The 20,196-nt window shown below is 34.6% G+C and overlaps 1 protein-coding gene across 2 annotated transcripts in view; it reads left to right on the top strand.

The window, feature by feature from the left end:
* LOC134527395 (G-patch domain and KOW motifs-containing protein-like) overlaps positions 1-20,196 on the top strand; it is a 73,153-nt gene that overhangs the window by 35,553 nt on the left and 17,404 nt on the right. The gene's annotated exons all lie outside the window — the stretch shown is intronic.

Here is a 20,196-nt window from a genome sequence, read left to right as displayed (position 1 = left end):
TGAAATTGAGCATTTTGTAGCATTTTTAAAAACAAGAGTTAGCCAATTCTCTCATTTTACATTACTGAAAAAAAGTATACTTTTAAAAAGGATTAAATAATACACAAATTAATTATTAACAACCACAGAAATAAAGATCTAGCACAACTACAAAGATAGCCTATCTTGGCAGGTTTCCAAACAACATTTTAGCACTTATGAGTGCAATAAATTGAATACTTAAAATTACAATAAATATTTTTTAGCCGTGTTCATAGCCATAGTTGATGTAGAGTGCACAAATAATGTTATTAAAACTCGTTTTTTCAATTTTTTCATTTTTTTTCAATTTTTTCATTTTTTTTCAATTTCCACCATCTTTTGGTTTTTGATCATGCCAGAAACTTTTGCTTGCAGTTTTACCAACTTTTTTCCTTGATCCGACTTCTCGGTGAATCTTTTTTTTTGCAGCCTGATGTCCCTCAGATTTAATGTGATTTTCAAGTACATCTTTTTTTTTTTCCACTCCAGATGGCAATTACGCAAATTGCACATTAAAATATTTGTATCACTTTCACAGAACTGTTCACTTTTGTATTCATTTATGCGATCGCGAATGGAAATGACGTTTCGTCCCATTTTTACCACGAGAAATAACAGTTTACAACACATTCACGAGTATGCACGTATTTGTAAACACACCACCTTTCACAGACTACACAAGAACGCGGATTTCACGTGAAACACAGCCAGAAAATGGGACTTACAATTGTTAGCGCGGCGAAGCAGAGATGTCGCAATATGGTGGCCTAAAAACTTGTACTCTGCAAGATGACAGACAATCTTCCAGCTAGTTGTTCTTTGCTTTGTTTACAATCGCGAGGCACGGATGGCCATTCTTCATTCAATATTTACGAACAATAGTTGTTGTGAATGACGTGATAATAAGATACTTGTGCTGAATACGCCATAAAATGATGGTTTCTTTTGATACTGAACTGAAACAAAATAAATCGGTAAATAAATTGTGTAGAGTGAAGACGAATCTTCGCATTTATGTCGGAGTAATCTAGATTTCACATTTTATAGCGGAAAAAATATAATTTAGCATATTTTCGCATCTATTTCGCGAAAACTAAAAATCACTATCCCTAACAATAAGCAATGATTTAAACATGCAACAAGTATTCAAAGTGTTCTTTTCATTTAAAGAAAATAGCAATTTGCGTGGAAAATTCAAAACATGCCACATTTGTCATTTCAAACTTGAAAACAAAATATTATTTGTATTTATTTCATCTCATGCACCAGAAGTGGGGGGGGAAGTCAACAACCATGGACTACAAATCACAAAACATGGACACTCCATTGATATGGGCATTAAAAGAAATAATTGTCTTAGTTTCAACGGCTTATAGATCAATAGTCACAATTGATCTAACACCATGTGATACAGTAGCAGCTTATGTGCTGGTTATATATATGAAGAAACAGACGTTGCTACTCAAAAGTGAAAAATTTATTTTTAAAAAAGGTTAAGAATAGTTTAATATTCCAGATGAAATTAGCAAAAATTGTTTTTATAATATTGCTGAGGAAAAAACTTATTTACCTGGCAGCCATTAACAATGAAAACTAGTGAATAACTAGGGGTTAAATATGTAAGTATGAAATCATATAATCACCAATTTAGAAATACGGCATTAAAAAAAATTAAAGTTTTCATAAAATAAATTGCAATGAATTTCATGGTATTTTGCAGTTTGCGAAAATTTTCTGGATCAATATACAGAGTAGCAGGTTGTATAAAGTAAGGCTAATATGAACTGAAATGAAAGGGTGGTTGGATTTTTAGGTTAAGTTAATTTATGTTTACTGCATAATTAAAAAAAAATTTTTTTATAATTTTAAATGTTTTAAAAAACATTTTCCTTATAATTATTTTACCTGACAACTTAACCAACATTTCTCTTTAGTATTATTTGTCTAATTTTCCAAAAGTTATTACATGAAGTGTAAAAAAAATTTTCGTGGGATTTTGCATTGTATTTCTCATTCTTACTATTCGTACTCAATGTTCATAGTCACAAATAATTTGGCATTCAATTTAAACTAAATAACTGGTATTCGCACAGGCCTATCATTCACACGTGCTGTCACATAGTCGTGTCACATGTAGTGTTGGTCGATTCCGATTCTGGAATTGTTCGGTTCCACCGATTCCACTATAATCGCGGGATTCAGAATACAATGGTTTTGGAATTGACCATGACCGATTCCTGCATGGTTTTTGTAAGTTTGCAAATACATCTCCTATGCAACGTAAGAAAATATTAAAATGTATGTAATTATAATTTTTAAAATAGATAATAAAATCTTTTTTACGGAACTGAGATTTATGAATTTTGGTGATTAACGTATTTATTTACTTGCACTGCCATTTTCCTTACAGTACAAATGCAGTATCTACTTTCCCGCTTTAAGCGAAAGCATTTTTTGGAAATTATGTTGCAGCAGCACTGCATTTAATAGTAAACCTTAAAAAATAATTAGACAAAACCATCAATGTTTAAAGAAAATAATGTAAATTTTATTTACTAAACGTTAACTATTTGATCATGGCAGCTATGTTTGCCATTGTAAACAACCTAATTTTTTGTTTGTGCTACCTGCCATTAGACATCAGCGAATTGTGATTTTTCAGTTCGAATCGAATTCGAATCGAATTTCAAAAAAATTCATGAGTTTCGAATTTTTTTCGAATCGAATTTGGGAATAATTTTAAAATAACGTAGATCATAAAAAATGTCTAACATACCTCATTTGAAAAACTTGTCACATAATTCACAGTTTAAATCAAGTAACTAAAATTAAAGTGAGACTATTTTGAAGAAGCACAACCAGATTCTCAAAAATTAAAAAAAAAAAAAATTATATGTCTATAAATCACTTCGCAAATCATTTCAAATTGTCATGGAGAAAGGTGAGTTCATCGACATGGTGCGGCAACAACAATTCTCTGCGGCTGGTAACTATGTTGCCTACTGTAGAGAAAACTCTCTTCACTTGCCACCTTATTTAGCATGTTTGACTTTCAAGGATAAAAATATTAATAAAAATATCACAGCATAAGGAAGTGGTACAAAAGAAAAAAAAAATGGTTGTCTGTAAAGTCGGTTTACGGACGATAGTTTGTGACATCATAACGAAACATTGATGAAATGATTGCATACTTTAATGAATAAAATTTAATAATTTTTATTGAATTATCATTACTTTGTATGGATACAAAGAAGTGAAATTAAATCTACAATTTAATTGATGAATTTACTTTTATTTGCACTCATTAATTCAAATATGTTTATTACTTTAACGAAGAGATTATTTTAACTATAACTTTTATACATGTTTGCTATTTAACTTCTTCCAATCTGTGTTATTCTGTTAAGGATAGGACGATGATAGGAAAAGTAGGAAACAAATGGGAGTGTTTCAAGTTTAATGCGCCTCGAAAAAGTCAAATCGATTGTTGTTCCAATCGAGTGGAAGAGAGATAGATGCGGCGCAATCGTACAATGAGCGTAACGGGACACAGCGTAACGGGACACTTTTTAGTGCGTGCAGCCGGCGTGCGTCGATTTATTAGACGTAATCACGTCAAAAAAAATTTACCGTTTTTATCGCGTAAGCAATGCACATTTTATTCTAAAATCAAGTTTATAATTAGGGGTGAGACCGTGGGTTCACTCTTAGCTGAGTTTTGAAATAAACAAACACCGTCGTATCACTGCGCCGCGTCAGCAAGTGATAGGCTGAATTCTTCTTGCGCGCCAAGCACTAGTTCTAGTTGCAACACACACACTTCAGTACAGTCGGTGCTAATAAAATAACGGCGAAGTAATATAACAGGAAGCACCGTAGCACTTTGTTCAGCGTAGGTGGTTCATTTGCGAAGAAAAAACTATGCACTTTGCGCCTAAAAGCCGTCTTCACAAAATCATCACAAGTTTTGATAACAGGATACTCAAATTTCCTTTTCTTCCCGGGAGTTGTTAATGCCCCAGTGTCCTGTAATTCTTTCCTTGCACGAAGCACACTGCTCTTCGAAACACTCGTAAATTCCGCAGTTAAACTCGCGATATCGTTCACACGACGATCCGAATATTTGTCTGAAAATGTTTAAAAAAACATTCAACACAATAGTTTTCTGTGCACTTTTCAAAGGCTTTCCCGTTCTGTGCTTTACAAAACCTTGTCCGGCGTCAGCCATAACAAACCGTGCGCGCACGAATCCGAAATACAATTGTTGCGCCGGGTATCAACTGTAGACTACACACGGCGTCTGCTAACATAATTGTAAGTAAATACTTGCTGACACATTAAACTGTATTGGATATTAATGTTTAAACGCTATAATGCTATATAACAACAATTGTTATAAAAAAGGTATTGTAAAAATACTTACAAATGGTACGTAACCAAGGGACTATTTCTTGGGCACGAATAATGTGCGCGGCGGACGGCAGCCAATGAAAATGTTTGTTTACAAGAGGTTTTGTTTATTCCAAAACTCGGGTAAGAGAGAACGGAGAATGCTATTATGCAAAAAAGAATGTAAAGTAATCCATAAAAACAAGACCTTTTCATGGAAAGTACGTTTATTTAAAAAGTAGACTGCGAAAGCAAGCTAAATAATTAAAATTAATGAGTGATGCAATAAAACCATTTTATTCAACGTAAAACAGAACAGAAACCCGTAACAAGAACGTGATTTGTAACTATACGCATAACGATCGTACGGGTTAACTTGGTTCCTGACAGAGCGCGCGCGTGCATGCAGTCTGCGAGCTATCGACATCAATTTTCGACTACGTGCGTGCGCTCTATACAGGAATACAGGAATCAACACAACCAAACTGGTGCTGTTTACGATTTTATAAGCGGTATAAAGCGACTCCCGAGACGTTTAAGATGAAGTTTTTAACTTTTAAAAAAGTCTTTAAAACACGATTTACATATCAGATTACTTTGTAATAGGATTAATTAAGTTAGTAAGCAGTTTTATCAGAACGAACGGCGTAAACTGCGTAGAGCAATAGGCGCGTTGTATACAACGGGAATTCATTGCATTACATCCAATGAGGTTAAAACGGGACAGAAATAAAATGGTTCAAATAACGTGAAAACGTAAATAACGGTAACGTAAATAAGGGGTTTTGATGTATAATTTTTTGTAAGTGGAAGATGTAATCGTCCATTTACATTTCTTTTAAAATTGGGGGAGGGGGATGTCAAGTCGAATTATTGTAAAATGAATTCGATTCGAATTTACGAATCGAATATCAAAAAGTTCGAACTCGAATTCGGTAATTTTGAATATTCGCAGAACCCTACCTGCCATGGTAAACAATACGGCCATGAACCAAATCTTTGATGACGTGAACGTGAAAATTAAGATGTTTCACATCTCTGCACTTTAAACTTTAAAGATTTATAAATAAAATAATTTTTAAAGAGATTTTACCAAAATTCACAGTGGATTACTGCGACCATATTAAAATATGTTTAAAAGCAACATAACCAAATTTCTGTAAATCAGCGTTCTTGGACGTGTTTAGCGATGCTCGTTTTACATTAGAAATATTTTGGAAAGGCAGTTGACAAATCTGAATTTCCAAACATTACTGCTGAAAGTTCGTAAATTTTTATTACTAAACATAAACAATCTTTTGAAAGTAGTTGTGTTAGTTTAACAGAATTTTTTCCGATAAAATTCTGAAATGAATTAAATGTTAACACGCAATTATTTGAAGCGTTTAAATATTTTTTGTAAGAAAATCTCACCATAAAATGTGGAAATTTTGAGATGCTTAAAACATGCACAGATCTTTCATACTCAAGAACAGAAAATTTATTTTCTCTTTACGGTTGTGAAGAACTGCAAGACTGGATGGATTTATTCTTTTCACCAAGTGAGATAATTAAGTTCTAGTTAATATATTAAAAAGTAAGCATCTCTGACATTTTATTGTTGTGTGGTGCATATTTGTTTCCATCATAATGAGATAATAAAGTTTTATTTTTACATTTCCCTCTTTTTTTTTTTTTTTTTTTTTCCACCCTGGTCCCTTGAAATATGTAAAAATGAGGTTACGTATATTGTCATTTTATTTGGATCATTATTTAGTTGTGCTTGAAAATAAAATTCTTAACCTAACCGTACAAATCTTTTTTTTACAATAAATTAATTGAGTTGATAATGTAAGATATCTAAAGTTGGTTAAGTTATAACATTATTTACAATTTATGTCATAAGACATCTTTGATTATTGGCAATGTTTGAACACGTGTTTCGTCTAACTATATGCAAGGTTAAAAGGCCAAATTGTGCTAGAAATTCAAGGTAGCGTAACTTGATGGTAATGAACATGCTTTTTAACATTATATAAGCTGTATATATAATGTTAATTTCTTTACAGAAAATGAAACACAACGCAATTACATTTTTAAAATCATAAACAACCTTTTTTTCTGAGTATATTACTTTGTTAAACATTGTCAGATAAAAATTAAGGAATCGGAATCAGATTTGAAGAATCTACCCTTTAATTTAAGAATCGAAAATGGAATTGGCCCAACACTAGTCACATGTATTATTAACATAACCATGGCGTAGTGAGTTTGAGTGTAAATGTAGGATGTTGATTATTCACCATACCTAATTTTCAGAATTAAAAAGTTACGAAAGGTGTACCTTAGAACCAAATAAATTCGGCAAATAGTAAGGTGCACATTATTTTCAAAGTGGTAGTCAGTCAAAAGTAAGGTGTAATTAAAGATATAATAAAAATTGGTATTTTCCCAGCTTTCCTCAGAATACTGCTACTGTCTCATTAGAAGTGATGTTCACCAAATTGTAAGAATTTAAGATGAAATGGCACATCTCCAATTCACTGGCTTTGGGCCCAGGAGCTGGCATGCTCGTACAAAGCAATGGGCTGCTCTAGGATTTTTTTGCTTGTGTCTTGTCTATCCCTTCTTTTTGCCACGAAGCAAGTTGAAGGCTTCACTGTACCACTCTTCTACTGAGGTCGCTGCTATCGCCGGAACAACACTTGCTACTACAACGGCACTGGGCTGGGTGTCGGCCAGTGCCATCACTGCAAGGGACAAGCGTGGACAGCCCCTCTCTCTGAGACATGTATCTATCTTCGTGAAGACACTGCACATTGCCCAACAGACATGACCCACAAGATTGAAATGTTAATCTGGTAGATGGCTAGGTGTCAACCCTTGATCTTTTATAACTGAATCATTTGTCCAATTTGAGCTGTGCAATACTTCTGTTTATAGGTCATCATAAATGTTTTGAAATATTACAAATACAATAAAATGAAAATATTGTATATAGAACAGGCCTGCAGATTTCACGGATTTTATCCGTTTTCACGGATTTTATGACATCAAATGGAATCCCGGAGTTTACTAAATTATAACAGATTTTCTTTAATGGGATTTCCGTCATAGCTGTACATACTTCGTCGTTCGTAAAACAAATATCGTAAATGGCAGAGAAAAACAGCAATGTTTGGAAATTTAGTGCTGCCAACTGCTTTTCCATAATATTTATAATGCAAAATGAGCATGGCCGAACATTCATAAGATGCCATATTTTCAGGAATTTGGTTATGTTGCTTTAAAAATTATTTCAACATGGGCACAGTAACCCACTGTTTATTTTTTGTAAAAACTGCATTTAAAACCATTTCATACATATATCTAATGGTTGAAAAGGGGGAGATATAAAACTGAATTTAATTTTTGCGTTCACAACACCAACGTTTTGGTTCATGGCCTTAAGGATTACCATGGCATGTTAAAAAACGTAGTTTGTTTACAATGGCAAGCAAAGTTGCAGTGACCACACGCAGTAATGTAGAATAAATAAAATCTTCCTATTTTTTACTTTCAACTTTTAATATTCCAACTAAACTTTTCTGATGTTTTGCTATTGAATGCAGCGCTGTTGTAACATAAATTGCGGGAAATGCTTTCACTTAAAGGTAATATAGGGAAAATGACGGTGCAAGTGAAAAAAATAGGTTAAACACTGCAATTCGTAAATACTGGGTTTGTAAAAATGAGGTTCTATTGTTGATTATCCATTTATATATGATTATTGCTTTTGTTTAGCTATTTTCTTAAGATTTTGTTGTGTTGCTTTTGTAAAATTTCTAGGGCTTGGCGGTTTAAACTAGAATTAAATACTTGCAGCCCTTAATACGATGAACAAAAAATGTAAGGCATCACCAGATCGGTCTCCATTTAAGCATAAGTATAAACGAGAATGGGAAAACCAACTAGAATGGATAAAGCCAGGAAGCAGCGATTACCAAGCTAAGTGCACAGCGTGTAATTCTATGCTCAGCATTGTCAGTGGGGGGCTTAATGATCTGCGACGTCATGAAGATACTGAATGTCACAAAATAAATCGAAGGGGCATAGAACAGAGTTCCTCGCTTTCCAGTTTTGTATTGACAGAAAATAATGATGTGATTGATGCTGAATTACAATAGGCAAATTTTGTTTGTGAAAACAACCTTTCAATAAGTTAAAGTGATAACTTTGCTAAACTAGTGCCAAATATGTTCCCAGGCAGTGACATAACATAAACTTTTCATTGTGGTCGCACAAAAACGGGAATTGTGAATACAATGAGAACTTCACTTTTTACTCTTTTAATTGATGAGTCTACTGACATCAGTTCATAGACAAATTATTATCTTGGTAAGATTTTTCACAGATCAGCAAGTAGAAACACCGTTCTATAAAGTGGTGGCTATTGAAGGCAAAACAACTGGTGAAAATCTGTTTAACATAGTCAGCAGCTCATTTCAAGAAGATGAAATACCTTGAAAGAACTGTCTAAGTATGTATTCAGATGGTGCAAAGTCAATGGTGGGGAGTTCAATTCTGTGCTTTCCAGAGTAAGGGGACAGCAGGATAACATATGGTTTCTACATTGCACCTGTCATATTGCACATCTGGCTGAATTACATGCATGTGCTGAACTACCTAATATGTGCGAGCAGTTGTCACGAGATATTTATTCTTTCTTCAAAACATTTGGAAAATGCCAAGGTGAATATAGACATGTAAAACAGATTTTGGAGATAGACCAACATAAGATTTTGCGCCTATGTTTCACCAGATGGCTGGCCATGCTTCAGTGTGTGAATCGTCTACTTGAGCAATGGCCAGCTTTGACCAAATATTTGATTCTTTTGACTCAAAAGATGGCAGTTCGGAATGTGTTCAACGAATCAGACCAACACTGCATTCAAATTTGGCAAATTGTACTGTCTTTTCCTTCAAGCAGTTCTGCCACAATTTGCCAAGTTTAATGTACTGTTCCAGCAAGAACAACCATACCTACACGAATTGTACAGTGAGATATTTGTACTGCTGCGGCAAACAATTGCCAGTTGCGTTCAGTTTGGTGTTGTACAGAAAAGTAATTTGACCTCAATCAATTTTGAACGACAAAACCAACTGTCTAATGCTTCTCTATTCATTGGTCATTTAGCTCGTACATTCCTAGCAGAGAACAAAATATCCTCATCCGAACAAGTGAAATTTTTCAACAACATAAGGAAGTTTTATGAAACTGTGACCAAAGAGCTGTATTGCCTTTTGTCGCTACATGATCATGTTCTTCAAAACATAGACGTTTTCGACCCAGTCAAGAAAGAGTGTGGAGAATGGGTGAAGGTGGAAAATCTGGCCATAGCTTTCCCATATGTCATTTCTAATGATGATCACGATTCCTTGAATGCTGTGTATTTTGCTTATTCACTTGTGGATTTATCTGCATCATACATTCAGCCTACAGATCCTATTGATGTTTTTTGGCACAAAGTGTCCAAGTATGAATGGCAAACTGCATTTTCCAACACACTGCAAGTTGGCACGAGCAATGTTGATTCTCCCTCACAGTAATGAGAGTGTAGAGAGAGCATTCAGCCAATTGAAACTCTTCAAAACAGCACATCGGTCATCTCTGCAGTCACCAATGCTAAATGCTTTGATGTAAGTATCTGCTAGGAAGAAAAAGAGTGAATTCAAGCCCACTCTTCAGATGAGAAAGAAAGCAAGAAATTTCAAAAAGTGATTGATTTGGTTTGTGAAAGACAGCATTTATTTCAACTAAATATAGCAGTCCACAACTGCTGTGTATTACTCAGTAACGAAAACATAAACAAGCCAGCTTCATGACCACAAACAATTCATTGGGTAGAAATAACTTTATTGATTTTTGTTGTTTCAAGAGTTTGCTTTAAAAATATGTGTCTATTTTAATTAGGCTATTTTTAGTTTACCAGTCTTTTAGTAACAAAGGTGAATACATTTTTGATATGTTTCTTGGTTAAAATTTTGGTGTATGGTTATTTTATTTAGATTGCAAGGATTTTACAGGATTTCAGTTTATGTTTCTACGTTTCTAGGATTTTTTTACTGTGAAGGGTACTTGTTGCAGATCAGCAAAGAACCTCCAACTAGGGATGGGGCAAATCCTGATTTCCTCGAATCCGAATCCTAACTCAAATCCTCGACTGGAATTGCCGAATCTCTAACCCAAACCCGAATCTTTTAACAGATTATGACCACATATCTAATGTAAGTGAGATATATTCTGCTTGCGCTAAAAGTCCCTTGACTTTCTCACATGTTGTTTGGTACATTTCTGGTATAAGTGTATATAAAGACAAAAAATTTTTCATGAGAAATTTCAGATTTAGTACAGATTAGCGGTTAGGATTTTTTTCCATAAATAACTAGAGGTCTGCGAGCCTAAGAATTTTACTTCGAGCCGAGCTCGAGCGAGCCTACTTGAAACATCTCGAGCTTCGAGCGAGCTCAAGCTTGAACTTTTGTGGTACAGTTACACTTTTGGGAAATTATTTTTATCTTAAACTTAGTATAATGTTTGAATAAAGTATTAAAATAAAGTGGGCTTATTAATTTTGGGTAGCTATTTACAGTGTGTGTTTACATTTTGCAGCTGCTAGAAAAGAAAAACATTTTTTTCCATTGAATCTTACCTGTTTCCATTGGTTAAATAGTAACTGATATCATCCAACCAACATAACCACAGTTTACAAGTATATGTTTGTGTAAATGTAACATATGTTTGGAATAATTTCATCCTTGTCAATTTTTCTGGAGTCCTTACTGAGCTTCAACAAACTTAGCACCGAAAATCATGTTGTTTGAAAAGTACATTCACATTGTTTCAACATTTCCACTTTTCAGCACAATAATTCTGAAAGAGATTGTCATAGAGTATTAAATTCTGTTCTTTAATCTATCATGCAGATAAATAATTTGTTCTGCACGTTCAGGAGTTAAATTAGCTCTACGATTGGAGATAGTTTTTCCAGCAGAAGAGAAGCGTCTTTCGCTGTAAACCTGCGTGACTGGAATGCTTTAGTAAAATTGCTTAACCTCAAAATTAGTGTCATAAATATCTCTAACTGGTCATTAAAGTTTAATCAATTGAAAGCTATAAAAATAAAAGCATTTTACTTAATTCAATCTACACTTGAAAAAAAAAAACATACGCACAATAAACCTAAATGGAAATTAGTCTTTTTCAATATCCTTAAGTCTGAAATATGTTTACTCATGTCATCAAATGTAGAGCTGTACTGAAGAAGCCGATTTTGCCAATATTTAGTTGAATCTGTATTTCTGCCGACTTCCGATACGCTTGTTATTTTTCGGCCGATATTACTGAAAAACGAAAGAGACTGCCATAACCTAAAAATCACCTAAACATCCACGAGTACCATTTTCACTTTTCGTTGTAGTACTGCATTCTTTCAGATCGCATTATTTCTTAGAAACATGTACCAACCGTACATATCAAAATTTAACATCCTTTTTTTTTCCACAATGTTCTTTAATTTAATGTCATAAATAAATAATACATTACTATCACGGTAAATATACATCTCGATTGTTACGGTAACTATAGTGCAAATGTTGTAGCTATCTGCTTCTGTAGTAACTATGGTATCTACAAAGAATCTTTAGTTCTTTTAATGGTAATTATCTTAAAACGACTATTGGGTTTGTACTGTAGTTATGGTACATCATCCATATTTCTTCGTATGTTGTTGTTCATTTGTCTTTTCTTCATATTTACGTGCGCCATTACTATTTGAGACAGGAACTTTCATAAAAAAATTTAACGGGACTTTATATCACACATTTAATGGCGTAAACGATGAGACCCTGGGCAATTTAAACGCTTTATACGGAAAAACCTACCCTGCGGGACCTCATAAGCGAGTTTCACTGTATTTTTTTTCTTCGTAAATAGTAAAAAACCGAATCCTTTGACGAATCCTATATCAGACCTGCCGAAGCTTCGAATCCCTAGGATTCGGCGGATATTGGATTCGGTCGCCCCATCCCTACCTCCAACCCATGCATGGATAAACTATAAAAAGTACCCTCACAAAATATGTACCTGAAAACAAATGACAAAGTCCTAAGCTGGATTAGGAATGGCTACTAGAGGTGTGTTATTGTAGGTACAACCAAAGTTAAATTTTATCTTTACGTCTTCTTTAAATACTATCCTTTCAACTGTAAATAGGTACATTATAAATAGATACAAATAGTTCTTTCACAAAATACATAGTTGAATAATTCACATATAATACTGATAATACTGTATAATACTGATCCCTGTAACTGTAACATTCAATACTTGTACAAAATTATAAGCATAACATGAAAGTATTATTATTATTATCATCATCAAGTCCCGCAATCGGACTCTCGCAAAGCAAAGCTAGCCAGCTGTGAATGTCAAAAAGAGAAAGGGTCAAATAGATACAGAGCATCATGCCTCAAATGGCTTAAACTATTAACGTAGACCAGACAACAATATAGAACTGGCAAAGCAAGATACAGTTACAACCAAAAAAAAAAGAGAAAAGAATTGAAAAATTATTTAACCACAAAACCGTACGTACCACGAGACTACTTGACATGGTTAACCTATTGCAAACTTCCAAACGTAATTTCCAAGTGGCAAGCCGAAACAAATAATTTAGAAGAAATTTCAAAAAGCTACATAACGATCACTTGACGTTAAGAACAGAGCCACAACCTGTTGGTGCCCAAGCACACAAACCCAAGTTCTGCGAAGAAGCTTACCATGTTGAGAGCCCGCCAGCACCGTACCCCTAACTGACTTAACGGGATACAAGAGCCAGTCCTGTCAGTCGTTATCCGGTAGAGCGCGCGGGTGTCGCGAATATGCAGCGCTCGGCTGCGGCGAGGCTTACTACGCGCGCGGGGTTGCCAAGTCGTCAGTCGCGCGCTGGCCGCTGTCTCAGTGCCTTGGTTATCTGCCTCCCTGCCACCCGATATGTTTCCTCGCGGCCAGACACCAGCTCCACCGGGATCCACGGCCTTCACATGCTGTGCGCGTGCTATTTTACATACCTTTTCAATTAAACAGTTGTCAACTACAATTTCTTCGCTGAAACAATTTATTTATTTGGGATTTAGTTACTATTTGAAGAGTGGCTTATAGCGAGAGATTCTGATGTATAATCTCGGCCCGGGTATGATTTTGTGGTCTAATTTCGAGCATAAACCGAAAACAATAAAAAAATAATTCCCAGTCTTATAACTCTAATCGATTAGAAAACCTTTCACTCGATAAGAAATAACTTTTTTTTAATTGTACTAAATACTTTAATAAAGTAATGTCTTAAATACTTCCTGAAATGTACAGGAACAAACACTATACAAAATTTAATGCTGTATTAAACAATGCTACTCTGGCCAGAGTTTTTTTGTGTAATTTTACAGAGAGTTCACACAGATAGTTTTTATGTATGTACATTAATGATACCTTTGAAAGACACCATTAAAAAATTTATACCATATGTGTACTATTTAAATAAATATATTAATTACATATAATTTAGCATAACATTAAAGATTGAAATGAACATGTTGACATCGTTTTTAAACAGAGAAATTATAGTCCTTCAAGCACTTTCACTGCTACGATACACATAATATTACTTTAGTAAAAGAGGTGTCTATATAAATTTATAATAAGTTCGAATTTAATCTACAAATAAACATAAAATATGTGTTTGATAACCCAAATTCTAAAAAAAAAATTGTATTGCTTTTACAATCAAAATATTATCATAATATTATATACACTGTTATATTAGGACTCTGTCAAAAACAGAAGAAAACATGCATAACATTTAGGAAACCAAAACTGAAGTAATCTGTTTTATGTTTTTCTTTAGTGATTTTTGAGCTTCTTTTACAAAGTCAGGCTCTCGCGCATTTAGTCTTCGGGTATTTAATGGATCTGCTATCTCTGGAAGTAAGCACTCCGCAAAAAACTGTTGTAGCTTTGACAGCATGAGTTTTTCCCAAATTTCTTTGTCGAACAAAATTCTTTCAACATGGAAATCATTTTTCGTATGAACTACAAAGTCGTAATAATTTCTACTGCAGACGCCAAGGTGACCTTGAATCTGGTTAAAAAAAAAAAAAAAAAAAAGTTTTCTTTAGACTCAAATCTCCAAGTTTTTCTTCGATAAACGTTTTTTTTTTTTTTCTTTTTTGAAATATAGTCCTTTAATTTATCGTCCCCAGCTGAAAATAAGCATTTAACTTCCAGCAAACCATCGTCTGCCACTAGTACATCTGGAGATATTCCGAGAAATGAAAAGCTTAGGTGTACAAAAAAAAAAAGCCACAATTTTCGACTTCAACATTTTTTAGTTTGGAATACATATTCTTAGCCACATTTTCGTTAACTCGTCCAAACTGAACGGCTTTGGAATTTATCTCCCTGTGATACAAAATTTATTTTACTAGACAGTGACAGGATGTATGTGTTCTTTTTACCACAAAACTGAAACTATATGCTGTAAGTCTGTTCATAGAAGCATCCCTCCATTTAGTGTTCTCGTGTTTACTTCCTTTTTTCCAACTCATGAATATTTTTTAATGTTGTTGCATCCCGATTCAGGTTTTCGAGGATAAACTTCATCTTTGTATCAAGTTCTTCAGGACTCAACACGTCTTCAGGACACAAAATGTCTTTAGCACTTGGACCATACTCCAAATCAGGACCAGGAGTGTTGTTTGGTCGTCTCTTTTTATTTGGAGGGCCATCTTCATACTGGAGACAGCTAATTTTTAAAACTGTTTGGAAGTATTTTCCTGGGCTTCGACCAAATTTGTTTTTCCATGGGATGAAGTGCCACCTAGGACCTTTGACATGGGCCAGTGCAGCTCCCATACAACGAGCGTGATAAGAGCCTATTTTAGCAAAGTTTACCCGTTTTCCATCTGAAAACTTAGCTAACATACTCATATATCGCTCAACCTGATTTTTAGTTTTGTTAAGTACGAGTCTATCAGATTTAATTACCATAGGATCAAGAGCCTTTTCAATAGCTTCCATAATCCCAGACTCTTTCACAAATGTCACAAAATTTTCATTGGTATTTTTTTTCTTTTTCAGTATTCTACACGGCAGTTTTCGTGACAACCGAATACATGATGAGGACCATTTTTTATGTCAAGTTTCAATCGAACTATAGATGTACGAACAAGAGTTGTTCCAGCAATTTCGATTGCTTTTCTAGCGTATCGCCGGATTTTAATCTTACTATGCTTGATTCAAGCAAACGACGCGCAGATGGTGGAAATGACATATTTCTGGAAAATTTGTGAAAATGGTTTTTTTACAATGTGGTTTGCACACTCAATTTTTATGACTTCCCTTCCGTAAGGAACTCGCTGCTTTATTCTAGAGTAAACACTGAATCTCCGTCACCAAAGTAAGTATTTTAACAAGTGCTGCTCAACACTCCCGCAGAACCCTTCTACTATTATAGTTTGTTCCATTACAGTTCTTGGACCACTATAGTTTTTAAAGAAAAGATGTTCATTCACCTTTTTGTCTCTGAGTATTGCAAATTCGCATGCGAAGCAATACTTCCTTTTCACTCCCAGGTACAAGAGTTGGTTTGTTTCGGCTCTGATAATGCAATTCTTCAAAAGAAAAAAAATTTTAATATGCACATTTTGACTGGATGTTGTAAGTACTGAAATATTTTATTTTATGAACAACAGACTATAGAGTAAGCATTGGTGTAAACAGGAAGATAACTCACCACTCCACTTAAATTGAAACTATGTCAGTCAGTCCTCTTATTCCAGCCGCCGTTCCATACGACACTAATATGTGGTGTATCATTTTCTACGTTCCCTATGGCAATAGCTAGTTTTTTTTTTTCTCCATTCTCTATCATTTTCTTGGAAAGTTGTCTTTGCCGAAACTAAATTTTAAAAAAAAAACCATCGTAGTAGTAGCGTTAAGAAAACTTATGCAAATCACATGTACACATATTTCACTACACAAATCTTATTACATTATAGGATTGTGCGAATAGTGTATTTTGGTGGTCGAAAATTTTGAATCGAACAGGAATTTTGTTTTATTTATTGCGAATAATTTCAAGGTCGAAAAATTATCTTACATTTTCACTTAGATAGATACATAACAATACAGAATACATGTAGTGAAAATAGTAATACTATATTAACTTTTGCAGACAAAGTAAAATTGTACCATGTTTATTAACCTATTGAAGCAATGTGAACATCATTAATATGCACATTTCTCATATATAAATATTAAAAAGTGCAGTCTTGTACTTTTTAAAATTAAAATTAAAATCAAAATCCAAATTCCATGCCAGCAATGAATAACGGAGGGGGTGGGGGGAGAGTTGAGAATTTGTAAAATTTGAAGGAAGTAGGCTGGAAAATAACTTGTTGCACTCATGGGTGCCGCGTGTTGAGATCCTCTCAAGAGAACTATACTACCAGCCAGCTTGTGTTAGCTACCCAAGGTCGACGGTCTACTGTTGAGATTCAGCGCTTCGTTTCGTGTTGTCACTGGGCGTCCTCACACGTACATACCCATTACACTTGAGGCAGACATTCCTCCAGCTGCCCAAAAGTAGCGGCAATCTCCTGATAGTTCTGTAGATCTCTTTCCAGGAGTGTCACGTGAAGGCTGACATTTCACGAATGTGGTAGCACGGTCGTGGGTGGCGAGTGCTAAGAGATGGTGTTATCATCTTGTAACGCGTATATTTATAAATGTGTTTGTATGTAAATCTGTTTAGTTTCGCTATTTAAAACGTGTTTATCTTAAAACGTTCATTGGTTACCAAAAAGTAATCAGTAGGTAGAAACCAGAGTCTATAACTGTAACTGCCATTTTTACTTCCACGTATTATATAGGGACCCCAGAAAATGGTAAATAAAACTGGCTCATTTCGGTGTAAAAAAATGACAAAAGCAGTGCAAAAAATCGGTGTAAAAATAAGCAAGCGGTGCAAAAAATCGGTGTAAAAATAAGCAATCTGTAGAGACCCCAAAAAATTGTGAAAAAATTATGCCATTGGCGGTGTAAAAAAAACCTCATAGCGGATAGGCACTACAAAGTAGCAGACTCTGCCTTACATCGGCCCACTTTGTCTGTCGTTTCATCACACAAGAATACAATCTGTTTGTCTTCAACACCGTGCCTTACTGCTTCCTTATTTGCCTGGCCAATTTTTGGGACATAAGTTTCTCCAAGAGTTTTGGCTGATGGCAAATCCCCTGCACCTAAAATTATACATAACTTACCATATATTTATAAATAGGAAGCATTTATAAGGTTATCGCTGAAAATATTAATGGGCTAATTTACTCAAAACAATTCTAAGCCTAACCTAACCTTTTCAAGATTACTGCTGGATTACAGAGTCAAACCATCAATCAATCATCAAAAATATCTTGTGGTGTGCTCACCATTTCACAATGCAATCCATCCTATTTATGTGTTTGTTAATCTGAGTTACTTGCATATTTATTTGAAGTAAAGGTAAGTTGGGCCTAAAAGTAAGTTAATCGATAATATTGTAGACCTACATATGCTTATGAAATTTTATTAGAGGGGGAAAACATTTCTAAATAAATAAGGCTAACCTTCAACATGGGTGTTAGTTACACCATTCCCTAATAGCTGGATGATCAGCTTTTTCCAAAGGAATGTTAACTTACAGCATCATATTAACAAAATCAGAAACAAATTCTTGTTTTCTGCACTTTCAAGCTTGTTTGCTTTATTCACGCTGTCACCTATTGAGATTAGTTTAGACACGGTAGAATTTGCTTGACAAAATAATTGTCTTTTCTGTTTTGTTTTGTGTGTCATTTGCCACATGCTTTTTGAACTTTTTTTGTGTGTCCAATCAACCCGCACGTTTTAAAACTTGCACATCATAATTTTGTCCCGCTGATCAAAAATATAAAATCCATCCGATTTGATCTCTCCTTCGCGATGAAACATTGTCTAAGTTTTCGGTATCTTAATCATAAATTCAATTCTATCACAAAACTTACAAAATGTGGACGGTATTTGTAAACACTCATAGATATGTTAGAGGTGGATCGAAAAGTATCAACCTGATACTTTAACACTGATACGCGACTGTATCAGGAACGGCAAACGAGTACACTTGAAAAGTATCAAGTACTTTAGTATCAGTTCAGAATTCGCCTGGAACAACACCACGGCCAATGTGCGCAGAACCCGATCGCAGATGACGGTCACTTGGGCGGAGCTTGTGAAAGGGGAGGGAGCAGGAACGACGAATAAGGGATAAAGAAGGGAAATAATGTAGGAGAGGAAGTGCAGGGGAAGGCGTTGAAGGAGAGGCGCAAAGCGTAATTGTTATGAGTCGTTTGGTTATTGTCCCACATCAAAGTACGCTCAGTAAGCAGTGCGTGCACAGTCTCGTTCAATAATAAAACTAATGAAATTTTAATATTAAAAAGTACATTAATACAAGATATAATATTTATATTTGTGCACCTAAAAGCTATGAAAATGCAAATAAATTCTCAGTTGACACTAATAACAGATGTAATCAACATATGGACTTTTTTTTTTCGAAAACGATTAGTAACTAGTGTTTTCATACATTAAAAGATTACGATTTTATCAAAAATTAAAAATAAAAAAAAACAGATACGTACATTAGTGAGCATACTATATCAATGTTTACATTTCAAATGTTTCTTCAGATTAGTCGATGATGATTTATAACTCAGTTTTTGTTTACACAAATTACAATTAGCAAACTCATTATTTTCCATAAAACAATTCCACACAAATGAAGTCTTTTTCTTGCACTTATCCATTCCTTATTTCACTATAAAGATACTAACTACAAAGCATGACAGCCCGCAACAATGTACATGGTGATACACGGCCAGGACGAACTGCAGTGAATGTTGATATGATTGATTCTGGCTGTATCAGGCGGGCATGAGAGTAACAGAGGTAGAGAATTACCGGGCATGATAAATAATGTATCAGAGACACAGATACCTTTTTACGCTGGTGATGACGGCACGGAGGATGTGTACCCTGTAACGAGAATGCTGATACCTTTTCGCTTCCTGACACCGCTACTGCTCTGATACAAAAATATCAGAGACTTGTAACTAGGTACATTACTGTATCAGTATCAGGTTGGAACAGATACCGAAAATTGCTGTAACAACCCACCTCTAAGATATGTGCACGCAAAAATGACTGCCATCTTAGCTCCATGCGATAAATTAGGTTATAAAAATCGACACCAGTGCGCCTTGCGGCAGAAACGACCATTATTCAAAACACGAAAACTGTGGAGTCAATTTTTTTTGGTTGGTAGTGCGCACATATCGATTGTTGACATTTGTTACATTTTGTTTTCATTTGCGATGGCAATATGTACTGCTTGTAAACAGAGTAATAGAAATACGTGAATTTCAGTAACGTGTCAAAACAAAGATAATATCACGGCAATAGTCTTTTAGTCTATTTTTATTTCACGTCTATGTTTATGATGGCGTAAATAAATAGAACTTGCGACATAAGGGCATTATTTTGTGCGAAAAAGCGTGAATTTCGCGACTATGTCGAAATCAAAGAAAAGTCGCAAAATTCGTTTAAAGTATCAAATTTTCGCGTTATTTCGTGAATTTCGTGCTTCACCATTTTTCGGGGTCTCTACGTATTATTATCATAACGAAAAAAGCAACCGT

This window comes from Bacillus rossius, chromosome 1 (genome assembly GCF_032445375.1).
Source record: "Bacillus rossius redtenbacheri isolate Brsri chromosome 1, Brsri_v3, whole genome shotgun sequence".
Classification (NCBI taxonomy): Eukaryota; Metazoa; Arthropoda; class Insecta; order Phasmatodea; family Bacillidae; genus Bacillus; species Bacillus rossius.
The sequence above is the reverse complement of the archived record's forward strand: the minus strand, read 5'-3'. Positions and strand labels throughout refer to the sequence as shown.